Source organism: Nuphar pumila, chromosome 1, assembly GCF_984573655.1.
Source record: "Nuphar pumila chromosome 1, dmNupPumi1.hap1.1, whole genome shotgun sequence".
Lineage (NCBI taxonomy): Eukaryota > Viridiplantae > Streptophyta > Magnoliopsida > Nymphaeales > Nymphaeaceae > Nuphar > Nuphar pumila.
This window is the reverse complement of record NC_143249.1, coordinates 30,064,445-30,089,023: the sequence shown is the minus strand read 5'-3', so window position 1 is coordinate 30,089,023 and position 24,579 is coordinate 30,064,445. Positions and strand designations below refer to the sequence as shown.

General features: G+C 35.8%; 1 protein-coding gene across 1 annotated transcript in view; it reads right to left on the bottom strand.

Annotated features, from left to right (window-relative positions):
* Positions 1 to 24,579, bottom strand: part of LOC149848555 (transcription initiation factor TFIID subunit 12-like) — a 56,578-nt gene that overhangs the window by 6,645 nt on the left and 25,354 nt on the right. The window lies entirely within an intron of this gene.

Sequence of the window (24,579 nt, the reverse complement as noted above, 5' to 3'; positions counted from 1 at the left end):
ATATCTCGCTAGCTATGTCATGTAGGTGTAGGTGTGACACTTGCAACTTCAAAAAACTTGGGTCTCTCTCTCTCAATATATATAGTGATAAAAACATGATAAATAGGTTTCTCGGGTTTTTTTTATTTTGAAACTTAGACTGTACAGATGTGATCTGCTTGATTTTATAGGGATCATCACCTCATGGAATGTTTGGTTCTGACCAAGGTTGTAAGTATTGTATCGTTACCCTCTATGTCACATAGGTGCGGGTGTGGGTGCGGGTGCGGCACTTTAAAAAAACTTGGGCGCGGGGTTGCGGGGAGGATATATATATATAATTTTTAACAGTTTTAAGTTAACACTACGTGTATTTGTGTGCATTTATGTATTTATTGAAAAGACGTGTACCTCTTGTAATGGGTCATGGGTCAGGGGATCCAGACCCGTAGTCGTTGCTATTTCATTAATGGCAGTATGTAATTTCTTCTTGCTGTAATAGGGGTATTTTAGTACCCTAAAATTCGTATTAGTATGTAACTATAACTGAATTAGAAGAGCAGCCGATCCTATGACTGGAATCGGGTTTTCCTGCAGCTCTCTCTCTCTCTCTCTCTCTCTCTCTCTCTCTCTCTCTCTCTGTTCCTCACCCTTCACGTGTGGAAGAACTTGAGTATTGCAAACTTAACATGGTATCAGAGCCACGCTACAGCTGGATCTGGGATTGACTCCAAAGGTATGTCTAAAAAGATCTGAATCTCATCGTTTTACTCTTCCAAGTCAACAAAATTTCTTTTCTCAATATTCTTTCTATCTGCCTCCTCATCTCGCCCAATATTTCTCTTGGTATCTCGATCTTGATCAGTTCTGATTAAAATCAGATCTGATCAAGTTTTCTTTTCTGATAAAACTGAATCGTCTCGGTCTACGTATCTTGATCCTAAGCATTCTCAAGGCTGCCTTCTTATCCTTCAATCTGTTTTCAATATATCTTGTTGATCAGTTTCGATCAGAGTGTGATCTAGTCACGTAATCGGGTGTCAGTTGATCCAGTCATATCCTTGATCAGATCTGACCAGACTCAGATCTGGATTCTTCTTCCTTTTGACGTCCTCCTTACCTCTATTTCTTTTCATACTTGAAAGGCACTACATTAATATCGGATGTGATTTTCTATTCATATGTTTTTTGTTTCTGTTTTGTGGTTTTCATATTCAGTGATTAATTATTTATGCCTTTCTGAAAACCAGAAATCTGATCGGAATTCAATATTTAGTTTTAAATCAGATATTGATTTTGAATTAGATATCGAATCAGTTTTCTTCTCTTAATCTCTATCTAGTGCCATTTACATAGCCCGATATAGTCCTCTCTGCAAAAAAAAAGGAGAAGAGGTTGCAGCAGTTACATTAGTCAGGTGCGTGACCTTTCATCAAAAAAAAAAGAGGATTGCAGAAATTGCAGACGGGCTGTGTGCTGGACACATTCTTAATATTGTGAAACATGGATTCATTTCCTACTCAGTCTGATCTTTCTTCAAGCTTCCTCAGTCAACTCGTGTCTGAAAAATTAAACAATTCTAACTTCTTGACTTGGAAGAGGCAAATCATTCATTTCATTAGGAGTCAGGATCTTTCTGGACATCTGGATGGATTTGTTCCAGTTTCTCAAGAGTTCATATCATGAGAAGAAAGGGACACTGAAGGAACATCTACTACGGTATATGTTAGAAATCCTAAATTTGCAGCCTGGATGAAAAGAGACCAAGCGCTAGTTGCTAATATCACATCTACGTTGTCACAACAGGTGCTTGTGGCAATTCTAGACCAAGGTTTTAAAACCCGTGACTCGGGACTCGACTCGTTCTTTATTGACTCGTGACTCGACGGGTCAACTTGGTGACTCGGACCGGGTTTTGTTAACTTTTGATTTTAAAAGAAAAACAATTTATAATTTGTCTCAAACCATGTTTTTCAGTAAACAAGAGATCCTTGGGTTGTGTTAAGGCATGTAATCACTGAAACTGGGAGAGAGATGTGACTCTTTCTTAGGTTGCTTTTGAACTGATAACAATTGGCATCAACTAAATTAGCTTGGTTTTTGCTTGTATTACTTCCTGGGTTTGTCATTTTCTAGTTAAACCATTCATAGAGAGCAGTAGCATTGAAAATGCATAGGCTGATCTCTGCCAGACTATCTCACAGGAATATTCCCAACTTACCAGTTACCCTTGTATCATGCCCCCTTATACAGTATTCTTAATGAAAAATTGAACAACAATGGCATGTCATGTGTCCTTTTTGTTGTCCATGTGACCATATATAAATGTACATCCTTGACAAATGAACAAAGGTCATTAAAAGCAACTAATGTTGTAGCAAAAAACTCTAGGATAGCCAGCTAAATAGCCTTCAAATTTCTTTTTTAGACAAAGGACTATGGAGTAAGTTAAAGAATAACTATGGTGTAAGTTGAAAAATATGAAATTAACTGGCATGACAAAATTTCTCGAAAGAGATGCAGCATATAAAATCCTGGTTGTTCACTCCCAAACAGAGCTAAAACTCTTTTCCCTATGAACACTGGCTCCTAATGTTGTTTCTTATGAATTAGCGAGATTTTTGTATTTTGATGGTTCTGTGCATTGTCAAGCAATCAAGAACTTATGTGAAGCTCTGTTGACATTTGTCTTATTGGTAGAAATTTATGGAAACGTTAAAAATCCTCTCTTGAGTGACTTCTAGCTACTGGCTACCACAAGGCCAATTACCAATTTCCAACATATACTTAGTTCCTTAATTTTATGCTTCTGATAATACATGATGAATATTATAGTTGATTATGCTATGATAGTGATACCTAATACCTGTTATCAAGTTAACACACACACAGGGAAGATCCAAAAGCACACATACCACAAATCCAATGAGCACATCAGTCCACCAAATCAGCCAACACAAGGACCACTAAGGACACACTCACAAGAGACCCTAAGGGTCTGTCTGATTGCTTGTCCAAGATTGGACAGACCCTTAGAACATAACAGACAAAACATATGTTCTGTCTGTAACAACCGTACTGCGTCCCATGTTTGTTTCAACTCAAATAAAAAATCAAATTTCAAATATCCCAGAACTCGGCCGAGTCAAGCCCGAGTCTTGCCAAGCCGAGTTTGCCTTGCAGGATTGACTCGTTGGAGGGCCGAGCCGAGCCGAGTCAACGAGTTGACTCAGCGAGTTTTAAAACCATGTTCCAGACGACTGTACTGCCATGCAACTTTGGGACAGATCTCAGGCCAAGATTATGTTTCTTAAAAGAGAGTTTCAGATGTTAAGAAAGGATTCCATGACTATCATAAATACTTGAACAAAATAAAGATCATCACAGATTAACTAGCAGTTGTTAGGTGTGCAGTGACTAATAAAGATTTGGTACAACAAACTCTCAGTGGATTGGGATCTGACTACCATATGATTGTTACTTCCTTGTTATGTTTACCTGAGCTGTCCAACTTTGAAGATCTGCGCGAAAAATTATTTCAATATGAGATGAAGTTAAAGGGATTTTCTGAAAAATCATCTATGCATACAGGGACACAAGACGTTCTTGCTACAGGGATGGCTTATGCAGGGGACGAGGAAGTTATGATATTAAGGGAAAGGGAAGACAAGGGAGAAGTGGACAAGAAGGTCGTGGATTATTGCCTACACCCAACACATATACCAATCCACAACGACAGAGGACAATTCCTACTTGTTTTCTATGCAATAAAAAGGGGCACATCAAAGCTAATTGTTGGTTTAATCCCTTAAATAAAGGAAAATCAACACAAGCTGAAGCAAAAAGAGGTACAGACAGTACAAGGACCAACGGAGAAGTAAAGGAGTTATTGTTGTCAGCTTTAGCAGGATTGAATCTGAAACAGAATGAGCAAGGTACTTGGTACGTGGACTCTGGTGCAGCGACTTACGTTACTGGCGATGCTGGTAAGCTCCTAAACCTTGTTCTTTACATTGGTAGAAGTAGTATAGTTACTGGGGATGGATCCCACCATTCTATCTCTCATATTGGAAACTTTGTTATACCTTTGTCAAAATCCTCTTTCAACCTTTCAAAAGTTTTTTATGCCCCTAACATCAAGAAAAATATTGTTTTGGTTTCTAAACTTGTTGATGATATCAATGCCTCAGTTGAATTTACTCCCTCTTTTGTTCTTGTCAAGGATCTTTGCACGAAGGAGACGTTCGCTAAAGGAAAACGGCAAGGCAATATGTATGTTTTTCAAGAAGAACCTTCAGCACATATTCGTCCTGTAGACCTAAACTTGAAGCTCTCCTCATCATTGCCTTCTGAGAATCCTACATGTGTCTTTAGTGTTTCTGAAATCAAGAAGCCAAATCTTTGGCATGGTCGTCTAGGTCATTGCAGTAGTAGTTTCATTGAAAAGCTTGTCTCAAATAACCTCATTCCCAAGTCAAGTTTAGGAATAAATGCCAATGACAACAAATGTTCTAGTTGTCTCTTATGTAAGAATCATATTTTACCTTTTCATTCTATAAATAAAAGAGCTTCAAGACCTTTTGAGATTATCTGTTTTGATGTTTGGGGGCTTGCCCTAGTTGCTTCCATATCTGGAACTAGATATTATCTTATATTTGTTGACAGTTATTCTCATTATACTTGGATTTTCTTCATAAAACACAAATCTGAAACCTTCAAGTTGTTCCAAAGCTTTCATTCTTTTGTCAAGAATCAATTTTCTGAAAACATTTTTTGTTTCCAATGTGACGGAGGAGGTAAATTTTCTTCAATTGACTTTACTAACTTTCTTCAAAGTAATGGGACAAGGAGAAGGGTGTCTTGCCCTCACACACCTTAGCAGAATAGGATTGCTGAAAGAAAGCATCGCCATATTTTTTAGAGTGTGATGAGCATGATGCATGATAGTAATCTTCTGATTACTTTATGGACAGAAGCCTTTCATTCTGCAGTTCATGTGATAAATCGATTGCCCATGACTATTTTGGAAAACAAGTCTTCTTACTTTTCTCTATTTGGAGTTCATCCCAACTATCATGATTTGTGTGTGTTTGGTTGTTTATGCTATGCTCATATTGATAGTTCAATGAGACATAAGTTTCAGGACAAGGCCTTGAAGTGCATGTTTGTGGGCTATGCCGATGACTATAAAGGATACAGGTGCTATAACCCTATAAGCAAGCACATCAAAATATCAAGAAATGTTATCTTCGATGAATTGAATTTTGATTGTCGATGCATTAGCCCTTCAGAATCAAATTCCAGAATTGAGGTTTATTATCCTTGGTTGAATTCTGAACTTTTCTCCAGAACTAGTGATGTTTGTACTTCAGATTGTGCTCACAAGGATAAAGAATATATGCCTGCTGATGAGATGATTGCACATGAGAATACAGAGCCATCTTTGGATCCCAAAAGGTATAAAGGTCTTGTTTACACCCGACGAGGACGAGAGGCGCCCACTATTGTTAATTCAGAAATGGACACATCCACTTCTACCTTCGATGCTAGAAGATCCACTCGGTCTCGGCATCCGATTGAAAGATGGATCAGTTATGAAAATTTCTCACTGGATTTTCAACTTTTCTAACCGCCTTGAGCAAGGAAGATGAACCCACAACGTTTTCTCAATCATCAAATTCTAGAAGATGGATTGAAGCAATGAATGAAGAAATGGAAGCTCTACATGAATGTGGTACGTGGGATGTTGTACCAAGACCACTTGTTGGGTCGAAATGGGTGTACAAAATAAAGTATAAACCAGATGGGACTATAGAGCGATACAAGGCAAGGCTTGTAGCCAAAGGATTTACACAGAAGCAAGGTCAGGATTATGATGAGACCTTTAGTCCAGTGGTGAAAATGGGGACAATCAAAGTCATACTTTCTTTAGCTATTGAACATCAATGGACTATTAGTCAACTTGATGTGAAAAATGTTTTTCTTCATGAAAATTTGAAAAAAGAAGTATACATGGAACAACCCACTGGTTATGCAGAAGGGAATCCTACAAAATATGTATGCAGATTAAAAAGGACGATATACGGATTAAAGCAGGCATCTCGTTCTTGGTTTGATAGTTTCTCTCTTGAAATACAAAAATATGGTTTTAGGAAATCTCTTCTTGACCATTCCTTGTTTATATTCAAGAACCAAGACACAGTTACTCTGTTGTTGATATATATAGATGATATATCATCACTGGTAATTCCAATGAGCATATTGAGGAAGTCAAACATCTCTTGAATCAGAGATTCAAAATGAAGGACCTTGGTCAACTACGATACTTTCTTGGAGTTAAAGTCGACAGTACCCCTGAAGAAATGACTCTCACTCAACATAAGTATACCATTGATGTCCTCAATAAAGCAGGTATGAAAGATTGCAAGCCCTTGGGAACTCCTAGTGTTTTTCACCAGAAGCTCAGTTCTCAAGATGGAGACCCATACGAGAATCCCACACAATATCGTAGCATAGTGGGCATGTTACAATACCTCACTTTTACTCGACCTGATATTGTTTACTCTGTAAATCAGGTATCTCAGTTCATGCATGCACCATATGAAGGGCATATAGAAGCGGTTAAACGGATACTTCGGTACCTGAAGAGAACTGTTGGGGATGGTTTTTTGTATAAGAGAAAGACTAATGGGCAAAATGCACATGAGATTACTGTTTATTCTGATGCAAACTGGGCGGGAGACCCAGATGAAAGTAGAGTAGATCAGTATCCGGCTATTGTGTGTTTGTTGGGATGAATTTGGTTTCCTGGAGTAGCAAGAAACAAAAGGTTGTTGCTAGATCCAGTACAAAAGCCGAATACAGGTCAATGGCAGTCGCTATTGCTGAAGCTACCTGAATTAGGCACTTACTGACAGAAGTAGGAGAATCGATCTCTCGATCGCTTCTTTTATGTGACAACCAGAGTGCCATTAGTATGTCTTTTAATCCCATCTATCACAGTCGTGCCAAACATATTGAAATAGATCAGCATTTTGTGAGACAAAAGGTAGAAGAGAAGGAGATTGAGCCCGAATTTGTACGAACTACAGATCAAGTGGCGGATATATTTACAAAAGGACTAACAAAAGATAAATTTTGGATGTTAAAAGGCAAGTTGTTCATGGTTCAGGACCATGCACAACTTGAGGGAGGGTGAAAAGACGTGTACCTCTTGTAATGGGTCACGGGTCAAGGGATCCAGACCCGTAGTCATTGCTATTTCATTAATGGCAGTATGTAATTCTTGTTGTAATAGGGGTATTTTAGTACCTTAAAATTTTTATTAGTATGTGACTATAAATGAATTAGAAGAGCAATCGATCCTATGACTGGAATCGGGTTTTCCTGCAGCTCCTTCTCTCTCTCTGTTCCTCACCCTTCACGTGTGGAAGAACTCGAGTATTGCAAACTTAACATTTATATATATATATATATATATATATATATATATATATATATAATATAGATAAAAATAGACTTGATTAGGGTTAATTGAATCTACTTTTGGATAGAAATGGACCTCAGTGTGGTTGACTTCACCTAACACAAAAGGAAGTTGTGTCCAAGTGCCGCACCCACTTGGGTGCGGGTGCGGGTGCAGTGCCCTGTTAGAAGAGTTCGTGTGACATAGGTTACCCTCATATTGTATCATAAATTTTTAATAAAAAAATCAATAAAATAAAAAAAATAGCAAGAATTTTTAAAAAATCATATCACATGAAACAATGATGAATTACACAAAATACAACCATAAAATCACATATGAAGCATTTATGTCTCTATGAGCCGCATAAGACATCATCAAACCTCAACTAATATAGAATCATAGATAATATTGCATGCATATCTCACAAGAACAATGTCAAATATTAAATATCTTGCAATTAAGAACATGCCGCAAGACTCATACTTTAATATTATATAAACAAAAATATTATGGTAATAGTTGCACTCGATTTTCAATCGGTTTCTAGTCATTACTTGAGTGCGCCATTGTCATGACGGATCATCTTATGTCATCTTTGTTGGAGTGTGGAGCCTAATTTCTACCTTGATATAAATCTTATGCCCCCGAGGCAAAAAAAAATTGGAGTAACTTTATAATTTTATTCATAAGAAAGATTTTTTACCCTAACCCATTTTTTTTTAGTGAGAAAATGGTAAAAATATATTTTTTTATCTTAACCCACTTTCTTTGGGTGAAAAAACAACGAAAATGCACTTCTAATGGCCTCTAAAAAATGGAGAAGTCAGTCCTCAAACAACAACAACAACAACTACGCCTTCGTCCCAAAACAATTGGGGTCGGCGTTATGAACCAAAAAAGAAAATCATTCTGGGTCTTCCACATGAATCCTTCTCCTCCAATCATTTCTATCCAATGCCATGTCCTCGATGAGGTTCAAAGCATTCATATCATTTCCTATCATCTCCATCCAAGTCTTCCTAGGCCTACCCTCAAAAGGTATTTAAAATCCAAAATGACAAAAAACCTTTTTAAAGTGCACACAAGGATACACCTATTAAACATATATATGTATTTTAATGTATTGCCCAATAGGGATATTTTTGTCTTTTTTACATGTATTAATAATAGTTTAGTAAAAACAATTATTTTTTATTTCTTTTCTTATTTTCCCTTTTTTCTTCTTTTATTTTATTTTATTTTTCTTCCTTTTTGAGCTTTGGGGCCCCACTTCATGGAGTCGTTGGGAGCTCCCCAACGACTCTATGAATGGGGAGCTCCCAAGGGTCCCACACTCTCTCTTTTGTATATAAATAGGGGTGTTCCCCCTTACATGTATTATTTCTTTTCTCTCACTATTCAATAATACTTAATTTTTGTTAGCCTTTTGGTATTGTCCCTTAGTGGATTTGTGTGTGCACTTGAGTACTTGTCTATTCTCTTTGTAATTGTCCATTATTGGACTTGTAAGTGTTTTACATTTTGTTATTTGTAATTCCGCATACTTCATTTCATGGTATCAGAGTCATTTGGGTTCTCTTGATCTTAGAAGCATTTTTTGTGGTATTTGAAGATCTTGACAAAGGTGCTATCACTTTCTTCATCTCTTTCTCTTGTCATCATGGAGCATAATCAAGAGTGGAGCTCTGCTTTAAACTTAATGGATCCAACTATAGATATGGGTGTCGGCCATGGAAAATCATCATAGAGGGAAGAAACTTTGGGGTTTTGTGATGGGAACCTCTCTTGAACCATTGTTGAAGCTCACCAAAGTTGAAGGAGCTGTTGAAAAAGCTCTCATTGGAGATGATCGTCTTAAAGTCATCAATGAACATCAAATAAAAGTAGAGGATTGGAAAAGTAACCATTGGCATGGTTTATAAAAAATTAAAAATGTTGACATAAAAATATGTGACAACATTGCTAAATTTAGAAGAGCCAATGAAGGTTGGTTCTTTCTTAAGGGTATGTATACATAAAAAGATCTTGCTAGACAATATTTTTGTCAAAATAAAATTAGATAAACTAAGCAAGGGGACATGTCTATCCAAAATTACTTTAGCATTTTGTCCCCTCTTTGGGATGAATTAGCTCTTCTTGAGCCTAAATAGGTGGCTCCCGAAGATATTGAAATGAGAAGAGATCAAATTGAGAATGAGCGCTTTTTTCAATTCTTTCACAGTCTAAGACCAAAATTTGAACAAGTGAGGTCTTCTTTCCTTCGTAGGGTCAAAGTTATGTCTCTTGAAGATGCTCTTGCCGAGGTATGTCAAGAAGAAACTCATCTTGGCATGACCCATAAGAATGATGATGTTTTGGTCGTTACTAGGCCGGGTTCCAATGTCAAAACCTATAAGCCACTCCACTTTGTAAAACACAATAACTATAGTAATGGGCTCAACTATAATAGTGAATATAGGAAAGGAGTCACTTGCCATCATTATAATAAACTGAAACACATTAGACCGGTATGTCCAAAGCTTAAAGGTAAAATTGCTTCCGTTGAAGAAGTCACACCTAAGAAAGAAGAATCAAGCAAAAATGGAAGAGATATTAAAGACACACTTAACCAAATATCGGAGGCATTTCAACAACTTCTCAAATCATCCTCCACATCGGGTGTCGTCATTGCATCTTTCTCATCTCTTCTAGGTATGTAGATTCTTGATTCGGGTGGTTCCTTTCATATGACACCTCATAAGAATGTTCTTTCCAAAGTTTACATTAATCCTACTTCATTTTATGTTTCTACGGCCGATGAAACTTGTTTAAAAATATGGAACTTCTTTAAAAATAGAAAGTATTGGAACACTTGATTCAAAACATTCTCAAAAAAATTTTGTTCCAAAAATAAGGGTGGTTCCAAAATTAAATTTAAATCTTTTTTCCGTCTCTCAAATTTCCGATCATGGTTGCAAAATTTCTTTCTCACCTAAAGATTGCACCATGTTGAATCTCTAGTTAGAGAAACTAATTTGGCAAGGCCATAGGAGAGGTGATCTTTACTTTATAGATTTTTTGTCTCTTCCACCCAAGTCATTTTGTAATTTTGTACATGTCAAAAGTATTGATACTTGGCATAAGATACTTGGTCACCTTAACTTTTCGAAGATGTCTCTCTTTTCTTTTTTCGGAAATACATTTAATAAAAAAAACATCTTGTAAAGATTGCATTTTTTGAAAAAATGAAAGCATTATGTTTCCTCAAAAAACTTTTATTTCTATACTGCCTTTTGAATTAGTACATTCAGATGTATGGGGCCTCTCACTTATCATATCAAAAGGAGGTTACTCATACTATGTTATTTTTGTTGATGATTTTACTAGATACACATGGATTTATTTTCTAAATCATAAATCCGATGTGTTCTCTTTTTTTAAAGAACTTCATATAATGATTAAAAATCAATCCTTAAGCAACTTTTCTATTCTTAGATCGAATTCGAGAAGAGAATACATGTCTAATGATTTTCAAAATTACTTAAAACAAAATGAAATTTGTCATCAAGGGTCTTGTCCTAGAACTCCGCAACAAAATGGGTTAGCGGAAAGAAAGCATAGACATATAATAGAAACCACTATGACACTTTTAATTTCAAAGGATATTCCAAAAAAATATTAGGTCGAAGTCATTCTAAGCTCAACTTACTCAATTAATAGAACCACTTCGTCCTCATCAAACAATGTTTCTCCATTTGAAAAGCTTTTTAAAATGACTCCCGATTTTAAAATACTAAGAATCTTTGGTTGTAGGTGTTATGTTCTTACTCATAAAAATGATAAACTATCCTCAATAACCATTTAGTGTGTTTTCTTAGGCTATGGAGAAAATAAAAAAGGATACCGATATTTTGATCCAATAAATAACAAGCTTTATATTTCAAAAGACGTTATTTTTCTTGAAAATAAAATTAGGTTTGATAGCAAAGAATCTAAAGAAAAAATTGATTATTCATTTCTTTTTAATTTATTACCAAGAAATGATGAGTCTAACTCTATTGAAGTATTTGAATCTTTTGACAATGACTCTAGTAGTGAGCATCCACTTGATGATAAGGATACTGATCAACATGAGAATTTGAATGAATATGTATCAAATGATACACGTGTATACTAGACGGGGTGAAGGTAATCATCCATGTGCCCTTGACAAGTTCTCTCAAAACATATCTTTAGAAGAATCTAAACCAAGAAAATAAAATCATCTTTAGTGCTCCAAATAGATTTGTATCAGATGACTCATTCTCTCCAAACTTTAGAGCATGTTTAATAACTCTTCACTTTTATTATGAACCTCATTATAATGATGTCAAACAATACCTTCATTAGAACAAAGCAATAGAATTTGAACTTAATACTCTTAAGAAAGCCAACACATGGAAAATAGTTGATCCTCCCTTAGGCAAGAAACCTATAAGATATAGATGGATGTTTAAAGTTAAAATAAAAAATGATGGATCATTAGAAAGATATAAAGCAAGGTTAGTTGTCAAAGGGTATGCTCAAGAATATGGAATAGATTATGAGAAAACCCTTGCCCCAGTAGCACGTATGACAAGTGTTCAAGCTCTCATTGCCAATGCCTTTATTAAAAAATCACATGTTTTCAAATTAGATGTTAAAAATGCATTTTTGAATGAAGAACTCTCTGAGAAAGTCAGAATGAATTTAAATGGAAAAGTTTTAAAACTTAAAAAGACCTTGTATGGTCTTAAATAGGACCCTAAGGCTTGGTATGACAAATTTAGTAATGTTTTGATTAATTTAGAATTTATCACTTTTTATACTAACATAGCTCTCTTTGTCAAGAAAATAGGTACTATAATTGTGATTCTTCTTCTACATGTTGATGATATAATCATCACAGGAAACGACAAAGGATTTATTGAAATTAAATCAATCTTAAAAAAAATTTGATATGTCTTGTGTTTCTTGAGATATTTTTTAGGAATTGAAGTTGTCTACTCTCCTAGAGGATATATTCTCTCTCAAATGAAATTAGCTGCTGACATATGTGCTAAGTCAGGTGTTTCAGATGAAAAAAATGTGGAGACCCAAGAAGTCATAAATGTTAAATTAAGACTCGAAGATGGTGTACTGCTTGAAGATCCTACTTTATATCGTCAATTAATTGAATCTCTCACTTACTTCTTCATCACCCGACCTGATATTGCTCATGTTGTTCATGCGGCCAACCAGTTTCAGCATGCCCCTACCACAGTGCACATGGCAACATTGACGAGGATTGTGCAATACATTAAAAACACCATTTTGAAAGGGCGTTTTTTATCATATTCCTCATCTTTTGATTTAACTGATGATAACTGAAGAGGTAATCCAAATGATAGAATCTCAACTACTGGTTTTTGTATTTTTTTAGAAGATTCGCTGATTTCTTTGAGGTGCAAGAAACAACAAAAAATATCTTTATCCTCAACTGAAGCCGAATATCATACAATGGCAACAACAATGGATATTGTGTAGCTTAAAAGTCGGATCAATGATATGGGTATCGTCTCAACACCATCGAATATGTGTTGTGACAATAAAAGTGTAATTTATACTGCAAGCAATCACTTTCAATGAGTGCACCAAGCATATTAAGATGGATTGTCATTATGTTCGTGATGAATATCTTAGAGGAACTATTACATTGTCATATGTCACCTCGGAGTATCAATTCGCCGACTTCTTCACCAAAGCCCGTCGTGCTCGTTTTCTTTTTTTCCTTAGCAAATTTCTGATTCTTTCCCCGTAAAGTTTGAGAGAGAGTGTCAATATATATATAGCCCAATAGGGACATTTTTGTATTTTTACATGTATTAATAGTTGTTTATTAGAAACAACTAATTTTTTTTCTTATTTTTGATTTTTTTCTTCTTTTATTTTCTTTTTCTTCCTTTTTGAGCATTGGGGCCCCACTTCATGTACTTGTTGGGGCCCCAACGGTCATAAATATGACCGTTGAGAGCTCCCCAACGACTCTATGAATGGGGAGCCCCCATGAATCCCTTACTCTCTTTTTTGTATATGAATAGGAGTGTCCCCCCTTACATGTATTATTCCTTTTCTCTCACTATTCAATAATACTTAATTTTTGTTAGCCTTTTGGCATTGTCCCTTAGTGGATTTGTGCGTGCCCTTGAGTGCTTGTCTATTCTGTTTGTAATTGTCCATTATTGGACTTGTAAGTCCTTTACACTTTGTTATTTGTAATTCTACATACTTCATTTCAACACCCTATATCGTACGATACGACACGATATAGGGGTGTATCATACGATAGACCCGATACGAGTACGATACACACGCATCACGATACGAGTGTGTATCGTATCGAAAAACCCAAAAGTAACGATACAACATTGGTTCAGACAAATGGGTAAGTTTTTATAAGGTCTGAAAAATGAACGGCCAAAAAATCTACGTAAACTTTTTGGGGTTTAAATTGTTAAAATGTAGCTCCTAAAATCATTGTAAATATAAATATATATATTTATATACATAGAGATATATTTACATATAATATATTATATGTACATATATCTCTATATATATAAATATATATATTTATATATTTTTACCCGAAAGGGCATTTCTGTCATTTCCTGTTTTGCGCATATTCACTTTTAGAATATGCTGTAATTTTCTTTTTATTTTTTACTTTTGTAATTTCTTTTTTTTCTTTTTATTTTTAATTTCTTTCATGTGCATTGGGGGTCCCCCAATAGAGTCGTTGGGGGCCCCCAACGGTCACAAATGTGACTGTTGGGGGCTCCCAACGACCCCTTTGCACCTTCTAACATTTGTATAAATAGGGGTGTTTCCCCTTGTATTTCCTAAGCTTGAGAGTCTCAAGCATTTGCTTTTATATATTGAAATACATGCATTATTGCATGTTTATTATTTATACACTTTTTGTGTATTTTGTTCAAAGTGTTGTGAGAGTGCTTTCGTGCACTTCTTTTATAAAGTTTTTATGCTTGTTTATGTATTGTCTCTTCGTAGACAATTTCACATGGTATCAGAGCTCGGTTGGTGATTGGAGATCGTGAGATCCGCCTTTGTTCGAGTGCCTCGAAAACCGTGCCTTCGGATTTTTTGAGATTGAAGTGGTGGATCTTGCTTCTCAAATATTTTAGAAGGATCTTGTGCTAAGAAGAAGTTGAAACATCGTATTGGTATGTCTTTTTTCTTCTTCTCTCTACGTCTTAATGGGTAAGAAAGAGTCTCACTTTGCCCTTGGCTCCAAGTTGAATGGGTCCAACTATCATATTTGGGCCGGGAATATGGAGGCCCACATAAAAGGAAAAGGATTGTGGGATTATGTGCAAGGAACAATTCCGGAGCCGGAACCCAAGATAACCATAATGGACGGAAGTGAAATCAAGATTCTTGAGGGAGAGGAAAGGATCAAAGCTCTTGAAGAATACTCAAAGAAACACGACGAATGGGAAATGAAGAACTTCAAGATTCTTTCTTGGTTCTTCGCATCCGTCGAAACGAAGATTAATGCCAACATTATCAAATTCAAAAAGGCATCGGAAGCTTGGCATTATCTCGAGAAGATGTATACATCAAGAGACCTATCTCATAAGTATTACCTTCAAAAGAAGGCCCTCTCCCTTACTCAAGGTGAAATGTCTATTAGGGAATATTTTGCCGATCTTTCCTCTATTTGGGATGAGCTCTCTATGCTTGAACCAAAATGGAGTGGAGAGGCAATTGAACTCCGCCACAAGCAACTTGAAGAAGATCGTTTCTTCAATTTTTTGAATGGGTTGAGACCGGAATTTGAGCAAATAAGGTCATCACTTTTATCCTCATTTACTCCTCCCTCTCTTGAAGATGTTCTCACCAAATTAAGTGGTGAGGAGACTCGTATGAATTTATGTAAACAAGGACCAAGTGTTCTTATGGTTCCTTGTAATTATGAAGAAAATAATGAGGTTAATGACGTATCAAGACCCGGGAATAATGTAAAGACCTATCGTCCTCCTCACTTTAAATTCCAAAATCAAGGAGGAGATGGTGGACAAAGAGGGAAGCGGGACTATAGCAAGACTATATGTCACTTTTGTAAAGAACCGGGGCATATCAAGCCAGTATGTCCCAAATGGAAGAAGCTTCTTGCTATGGCCACCACCGGCGCACCACAAAAGGAAGAGGCATCATCAAGTGGGTCACTCTCGTTGAACCAAATAATGGAAGCCCTTCAACCTCTTTTCAAGGGAGCTACATCCGGTGCCGTCGTGTCTACTTCTTCCATTCCAGGTAAAGTCCCTTGGCTTTTGGACTCAGGTGCATCCTTTCATATGTCCCCAAACATGTTTTCACTTTCCGATTATTCAAAAAATGTTTCTCCATCCTTTGTTTCCACTGCGGATGGAACTTCTCTTGAAATTAAAGGAATAGGTAGTTTTGAAACTCAAGATTTTTTTATTCCAAAATTAGATTTATACCTAAACTTAATTTAAATCTTCTTTCTGTTTCTCAACTCTCGGATCATGGTTGTGATATTAAATTTTCATGTGATAAATGTTTAATACAGGATCGCCTGTCCGGGAAATTGATTGGGGAAGGCTTTAGAAAAGGCGATTTATACTACATGGAATCTCTTCGAGTTCCAAAATCTTTTTGTAATGTTGCCCGAAACAAAGATATAAACATGTGGCACAAAAGACTTGGTCATCCTAATATCACCAAGTTGTCTTACTTACATTTTGCAAAAGACCTATGTAAAAGTTTTTTTTCTTGTAATGATTGTATTCTCGGAAAAATGAAAAGTTTACCTTTTGAGCAAAGAACTATGTTCTCATCAAAACCTTTTGAAATTGTTCATTCCGATGTTTGGGGACCAGCACCTGTTGTCTCAAAAGGAGGTTTTTCTTATTATGTTATTTTTGTGGATGATTTCTCTAAATATTCATGAATCTTTTTTCTTAAATTCAAACATGAAGTCTTTTCATGCTTTAGAACTTTCCATTCGATGATCAAGAATCAATTTAATAGTAACATAAAGATTTTTAGAAGTGATTCTGGAGGAGAATATCTCTCCAACCAATTTAAAATATATCTTGAAGATCAAGGAATCATTCACCAAAGATCTTGTCCTAAAACCCCCCAACAGAATGGGTTGGCCGAAAGAAAACATAGACATATTATTGAGACCACTAGAACCCTTCTTATTTCTCAAAACATACCAAAAATTTTTTGGGCTGAAGTTGCTCTTGCTTCTGTTTATCTAATAAATCGTTTGCCCTCTAGAATATTAGGAAAAATATCCCCTTTTGAGATCTTGTATAAACTCGAACCAGATTATAATAGGTTACGAGTCTTCGGGTGTAAGTGTTTCATACTTACGGATAAGAATAACAAACTCTCTCCCAAGGCTATCCCCTGCACTTTTCTTGGATATTCCGAAACTCAAAAGGGATTTCGATGCTATGATCTTCGGGAAGCTAAATTATATGTTTCTAGAAATGTAACTTTTTTGGAAAATGAAAGTGGATTTGAAAAAAATGTTTCTCAACAAGAAAATTTTGATTATTCCTTCCTTTTTGACTTATTATCTAGTAATGATGATACATCCAGTGATGATGATATGTCATCAAACCATGATGAGAACATTGAAAGTAATATCGAAGAGCATAACCAACAAGACAAGATTTCTAGTGATCCTATAACATACTCTCGTAGAAACCAAGACACCTTTAGAAGTGCTATTGACCAATATAGTGAACTCATTCCTGTTCTCGATCACCGAAGGTCTGAGAGGAATAGGAGACCTCCCACTCGTTTTGTTTCCTTTGATTCCTTTTCGCCCCGATATAGGGCTTGTCTTAGTGCCATTCATTCTTATTTTGAACCAAGAAACTTTGAAGAAGCAAAGAAATGTATAGAATGGCAAGAAGCTATGCAAAATGAACTTAGTGCTCTTAAAAGGGCTGAAACGTGGGTTTTTCAATCTCTACCTATAGGAAAGAAAACTATAGGTTGTCGATGGGTTTTTAAAGTTAAAACTAAGAGTGACGGATCACTTGAAAGGTATAAGGCTCGCTTAGTTGCAAAAGGGTATGGGCAAGAGTATGGGATTGATTATGAAGAAACTTTTGCTCCTGTAGCCCGAATGGTTACAGTTAGGTGTCTTATCACTATTGCATCTATCAAAAATTGGAATATCTTTCAAATGGATGTGAAAAATGCATTTTTAAATGGTGATCTTAATGAAGAAGTGTATATGGATGCTCCACCTGGCATGGAGATCCCTAAAAATAAAGTCCTTCGTCTTCGAAAGGCCCTTTATGGTTTGAAACAGGCCCCCAAAGCCTGGTATGACAGATTTACCAGTGTAATGCTGGAAAATGGTTTCTCCTCATGTTATACTGATACTGCTCTATTTACTAGAAAATCTAAAGCAGGGATTGTAATATTGTTATTATATGTTGATGACATGTTAATCACAGGTGATGATATACAAGGAGTCAAGGGTATTAAGTCCGTCTTGACTTCAAAATTTGAGATGTCAGACTTAGGATTTCTGACATATTTTCTTGGAATTGAGGTTGCCTATTCGCAACGTGGTTATTTTCTATCTCAGTCTAAACTTGCTTGTGAGATTATTGACAGATCAGGGATTTCTGATGACAAAGTATGTGAAACTCCTGAAGTTGTGGGAGCCAAAATGAAGATTGACGACGGTGTTCCTCTAACTGATCCTACTCCCTAAAGACAGTTGGTAGGTTCTTTAATGTATCTTAGCATTACTCGACCCGATTTGTCACATGCTATACACATCGCCAGTCAGATTCAACATGCTCCTACAACCGTCCATATGGGTGTTGTACTTCGCATCATCAGATACTTGAAGGGAACAGTGAATAAGGGAGCATTCCTATCCTCTTCTTCTGAATTAAAATTGTTTGCTTATACTGACTCAGATTGGGGAGGTGACCCTAGTAACCGTCACTCCACCACTGGTTTTTGTATTTTTTTAGGAGAATCCTTGATCTCGTGGCGATGTAAAAAGCAACAGAAGGTCTCCTTATCATCCACTGAAGCCGAATACAGAGCCATGGCATCTACCACCATGGAAATAGTATGGATTCGACGTCTTTTGGAAGATATGGGAGTAGTTGTCAAAGAACCAACAAAGCTATGCTGTGACAATAAAAGTGCCATCTACATTGCCAAGAACCACACATTTCACGAGCGAACAAAGCATATAGAGATGGATTGTCATTATGTCCGAGAGGAATACTTGAAGAAGATCATTGATCTGCCATATGTGACATCTGAGTATCAACTTGCCGACTTCTTCACAAAAGCTCTATGTTCGCCCAGATTTCATTTCCTTCTTGACAAACTTGCGGTTATCACACCGTAAGTTTGAGGGGGGGTGTTAAAATGTAGCTCCTAAAATCATTGTAAATATAAATATATATATTTATATACATAGAGATATATTTACATATAATATATTATATGTACATATATCTCTATATATATAAATATATATATTTATATATTTTTACCCGAAAGGGCATTTCTGTCATTTCCTGTTTTGCGCGTATTCACTTTTAGAATATGCTGTAATTTTCTTTTTATTTTTTACTTTTGTAATTTCTTTTTTTTCTTTTTATTTTTAATTTCTTTTATGTGCATTGGGGGTCCCCCAATAGAGTCGTTGGGGGCTCCCAACGACTCCTTTGGGAGCCCCCCCTTTGCACCTTCTAACATTTGTATAAATAGGGGTGTTCCCCCCTTGTATTTCCTAAGCTTGAGAGTCTCAAGCATTTGCTTTTATATATTGAAATACATGCATTATTGCATGTTTATTATTTATACACTTTTTGTGTATTTTGTTCAAAGTGTTGTGAGAGTGCTTTCGTGCACTTCTTTTATAAAGTTTTTATGCTTGTTTATGTATTGTCTCTTCGTAGACAATTTCACATTAAATATCACATTTTTCATCAAAAAACATTATCCAAGTATCAATTCCTAGTAGATCGACAATGCCAAACACATAAATGGGGTCAAAATTGAGGAAAAATCACTCGAAAACTCATTTAGCATGTTTTCATCAATATATAGATATAGATATAGATAGATATATAAAATGTATTTGCACTTGTGCAATTGTGCAGGCCGAAAAGAACTGAAATTGAGATGCTAAATGTGAACTCCAAGTAATCGGCCTGGGGGATTCGAGGAGTAAGACCGCAAGATGTGCTTAGTCTACAATTGTAATATCTATCTTATTGGCTCTTTACCTATGGGATGAGTGAACACTAAGCACCATCAAATGTAATCACCATCTCATCCTGAGTGACATCTCATCACTTAGTATCTTCAATGCAATTCATTTATAAAATGAGAATAAGAATGTTTGTTTTTCTTCTCGAAAAAAACTATAAGTTTTTTATAAGGTTCCATTTTTTTTTTACTTGGGCAATTTGTGCGGGTCAGGTGGGATGGGTGCTTTGGGGGTGTAGAAGCACCAATCACATACATAGCTCACTAGTTGTAGTCATTTTTTCCATGAATACTCTTGAACTCTTCCATATTATGTGGTCTATATGTCCCTTCTTTATTTTGTACTTAACGTTGCATTTTGTCCTACTATTATCTGCATCGCATTTTTTATTTCATTGTATTCATTCATTTTTTCAAGTTTGCACCTCTTTAACCAAAAAAATTTTTTTGAATCCTCTTCACCTTCTTCCACTTTTGTACACCTTTTCTCATGAGTCATTCTTATACACCTGATGAAATTAAAACCCTAGAATTTTCTTCTATGGCAACATGATCCCTTCATTGTGCTCAATGAAGACCAATGGATCATCTCAACATACAAATGCAATGTCTTTTGAATGCCATCAAAACGATGAAACAGAAAGATAAATCCAGACTGTAATAAATCATAAACATTTCAAGGGCTCCTTATGAATACAAATTCATACTAAAACAAGCATTGGTTAAGAGGTACAACCAGAGTTGTCAGTCAAAAAAGCAGGATCGAGAAGCAGAAGCAAGAAGTGAGACACTTCTAAAATTTTAGGAAGCAGGAAGCGCGGAACGACTTGTAAGCGAACCGGAAATCATCCCGGAAACGAAAAGAGAAGCGAACTGAAAGCGACATAGGAATCGAACCAGAATCAAAAGGAAAACGAAGAGGGAAGCGACCTAGGATTCGAGTGGGAAGCGAATAGGATTCGAAGAAGCGAAAATGCAATTATATTTTTCCTAATTTACCAAAAATATAAAGTTTATGTTATCATTGACAAAATAAAACATGAGTAGATAACATTAAAGTTGATCTATTAATCTCAAAACTGAATCATATATGCAAGTGCAACAATTTAACAAATGACAAAATAACATTTGTTGTGTTAATTTGTTGTATAAAATCGCACACCAACCCATGCATACATGTTAATAAGAATGTAATGAGTCAGACTGATCATAGATGCCAAGGTTGTAAGTATTGTATTGTTACCCGTATCGGTCGGGCCCAAATTAAGATCATATTATTGTGTATCGTATCGTAAAATATCATAAATTTGTAATAAAAAAAGTCCAAAACTCCAAAAAAATCAAGAAAAATCAAAAAATTTAGCAAAAAATCTAAAAAAAATCATATCACATGAAACAATGATGAATTGCACAAAATGCATCCATAAAATCACATATGAAGCATTTATGTCTCTATGACCTGCATAGGACATCATCAAACATCAACTAATATAGAATCATAGATAATATTGCATGCATATCTCACAAGAACAATGCAAAATATTGAATAAATTACAATTAATATGCCACAAGACTCGTACTTTCATATTATATAAACAAAAATATTATGGCAATAGTTGTACTTGATTTTTAATCAGTTTTCACTCATTACTTCAGTGCCTCATTGTCATGCAGGATCATATGATGTCATATTTGTTGGAGTGTGGAGCATGATTTCTACCTTAATTCACTTTCTAGAGTGAAAAAATGATGGAAATGCACTTTTACTTGAGAAAAACGCAAAAAGCCCTCTCCCTAGAGCATGAATCGACCCTCAAAATGCTCTCACCGTTCATAGGGTGTGTAGGTTCCCTTCTAATGGCCTATGCACAAATAGAGAAGTCGGCCCTCAAAATGTATTTAAAATCCAAAATGAAAAAAGTAACTTTTGGCCTTTTTAAAGTGCGTTGATACCGTATCGTATGGTACGCCCTGTATCGTACGATACGGGTCAATACTGGGGTGTATCATTCAATACACTTGATACGAGTACAATACATACTTGTATCACCAAAAGTAACAATACGTATTGTACCATATCGTACGATGTGGTACGATACTTACAACACTGACAAATGCCATAAAGGATATTTCAAGCCTTTTCACACTTGAGGTATGAAGGCAAATTGATCTATATTAGTTGAAACTCTACAATAGCAATGCTCCCTGACAAAACTGTGAACTTCCTTTAAAATGATATTTCAGGCCTTTTAAACTGGGATGTTTATCAGGCGCTTTCCCAATCACCAAGCAAAGATGTTAGTCCTAAGAAAGGTAATGATATTCAAGATTCAGGAAGGAAATAAAGCATTGGCATCTATGCCTATCCACAAACTTGTCTAAACCATAGCAGGCCCTTAAGGCCTAAATTCCAAAAGCCAGATTAGCCCCACATTAAGCAGCATCTGCAATGCTCAATCAATGTAGAACAACCTATGTAGTCAAAAGCCCCGACTAGGCACCGACTAATCTGGCTAGGATAAGTAAAACGCCTAGGCTTTGCAATTCCTAGGTGAGTACCTTAAAAGGTATCAATTTCGCCGACTAAGGCACCTAGTCGGCAACTAAGCTGCCTCCGCCTAAGCACGAGGGCAGTTTAGTTATTTATTATTCATATATATATATATATATAAGCACACGCACATACCTATAATTATATATACAAAATAATATATATATTATTTTGTATATATAATTATATGTATGTGCGTGTTTGTGTGATTTTTTCTGTGAAATCATGACAATATTATTATATTTATATATTTGTGTGTGGGCTACTTTCCTTTTGGGATTTTTTTTGTGAAACATTGGAAGCATGCACACTTAATTTTAATTGATTATGTTTTTTATGTGTGTGTTACTTTGCTTTTGATGATTTTTTCTATAAAAGCCTTAAAGCATGTTTAGTATTAGGAATTATGTAATATGTTATTTATATAATATATATATATATATATGTGTGTGTGCGCGCGTGTGTTATTGTGCTTCTATGAAAGGTTGAAAGCATATTTTGTTGATTATACTGAATATGTTATGAATAATTTAAAATATATATATATACAATTATATATGTATATTCTGGTTATGTATATTAACATATTTTGTGAAAGCATGTGTAATTTTGTACTTGTGTAATGAAATCATCTTACTAGTAAAAGAATTAAACACATTTTCATGTATATTTTGTGTATCTTTTTATATTTAAATAGGGTACCGACTAGTCTCACCTAGTCCTCGACTAGTCTTTTTAGGGGTCTACCCAAAGTTGTCAGTCGAGGAAATGGAAGCGGGAAGCGATTCAGAAAACAAAAGCGAGGCACTTTCAAAATTTTAGGAAGCGAGCAGCGTAGGACGACTTAGAAGCGAACCAAGAATCGTCTCGAAAGCAACCTAGGAAGCGAAAAAAAAGAAAAAAATACAACAACAACAACAACTACGTCTTAATCCCAAAACAATTGGGGTCGGCGATATGAACCAACAAAGAAAATCATTTTGGGTCTTCCACATGAATCCTTCTCCTCCAATCATTTCTATCCAATGCCATGTCCTCGGTGAGGTTCAAAGCATTCATATCCTTTCCTATCATCTCCATCCAAGTCTTCCTAGGCCTACTCCGACCTCTTTTAACTAATATATTTTTCCATTTCTCCATCCTTCTAATTGGAGCATCATTAGGCCTTCGCCGAATATGTCCAAACCATCGTAAATGATTCTCTCTCGTCTTATTTTCAATGGGTGCAATGCCTACCTTCTTATGTATCTCCTCGTTCTGAATCTTATCTTTTATTGTATTTCCACGCATCCATCTAAGCATACGCATCTCAGCTACACTCATTTTTTGAATATGATGTCTCTTGGCAGCCCAACATTTCGTAACATATAGTAAAGCGGGCCTAATAGTCGTCCTATAAAACTTTCCCTTCAACCGCAATGGCATTCTACAATCGCACAACACTCCAGTTGCACTTTTTCATTTCATCCACCCAACCTTTATCCTATGATTTACATCTCCATCAATTTCTCCATACTTTTGAATGATAGATCCCAAATATTTGAAACAATCATCCACTGGTATTTCTTGCTCACCAAGCTTCATTACACTCCCATCACTACTTCATTGCTTACTAAACCGACATTCCATATATTTTGTCTTACTCTTACTCAACTTAAAACCTCTTGCTTCCAATGTCTGTCTCCATAATTCTAACTTAGCATTAACTTCAGCTCTAGACTCATCAATCAAAACAATATCATCAGCAAACAACATACACCATGGCACATTTTCTTGAATTGATCTCGTAAGCTCATCCATCACTATAGCAAATAGGAAAGGGCTTAAAGCAAATCCTTGATGTAACCCAACCGTTATAGGAAAAATGGTTGTCACCCCTCCACAAGTGCGGACATTGGTTACTACTCCTTCATACATATCCTTAATTGTACTAATGTACTTGAGAGAAACACTTTTCTTCATCATTGTCCACCAGAGAACGTCCCTAGGTACTCTATCGTATGCCTTCTCCAAATCAATAAAAACCATACGCAAATCTTTGTTCCTCTCTCTATTTCTCTCAATAAGTTGTCTAAGAAGATGTATAGCTTCCATAGTTGATCTTCCAGGCATAAAACCAAATTGATTCTCCGATATCATGACAACCTTCCTCAACCTAAACTCAATCACCCTCTCCCAAAGTTTCATAGTATGACTCATGAGTTTTATATCATGATAGTTTGTGCAATCCTGTATATCACCCTTATTCTTATATAGAGGCACCAAAGTACTCTTTCTCCACTCATTA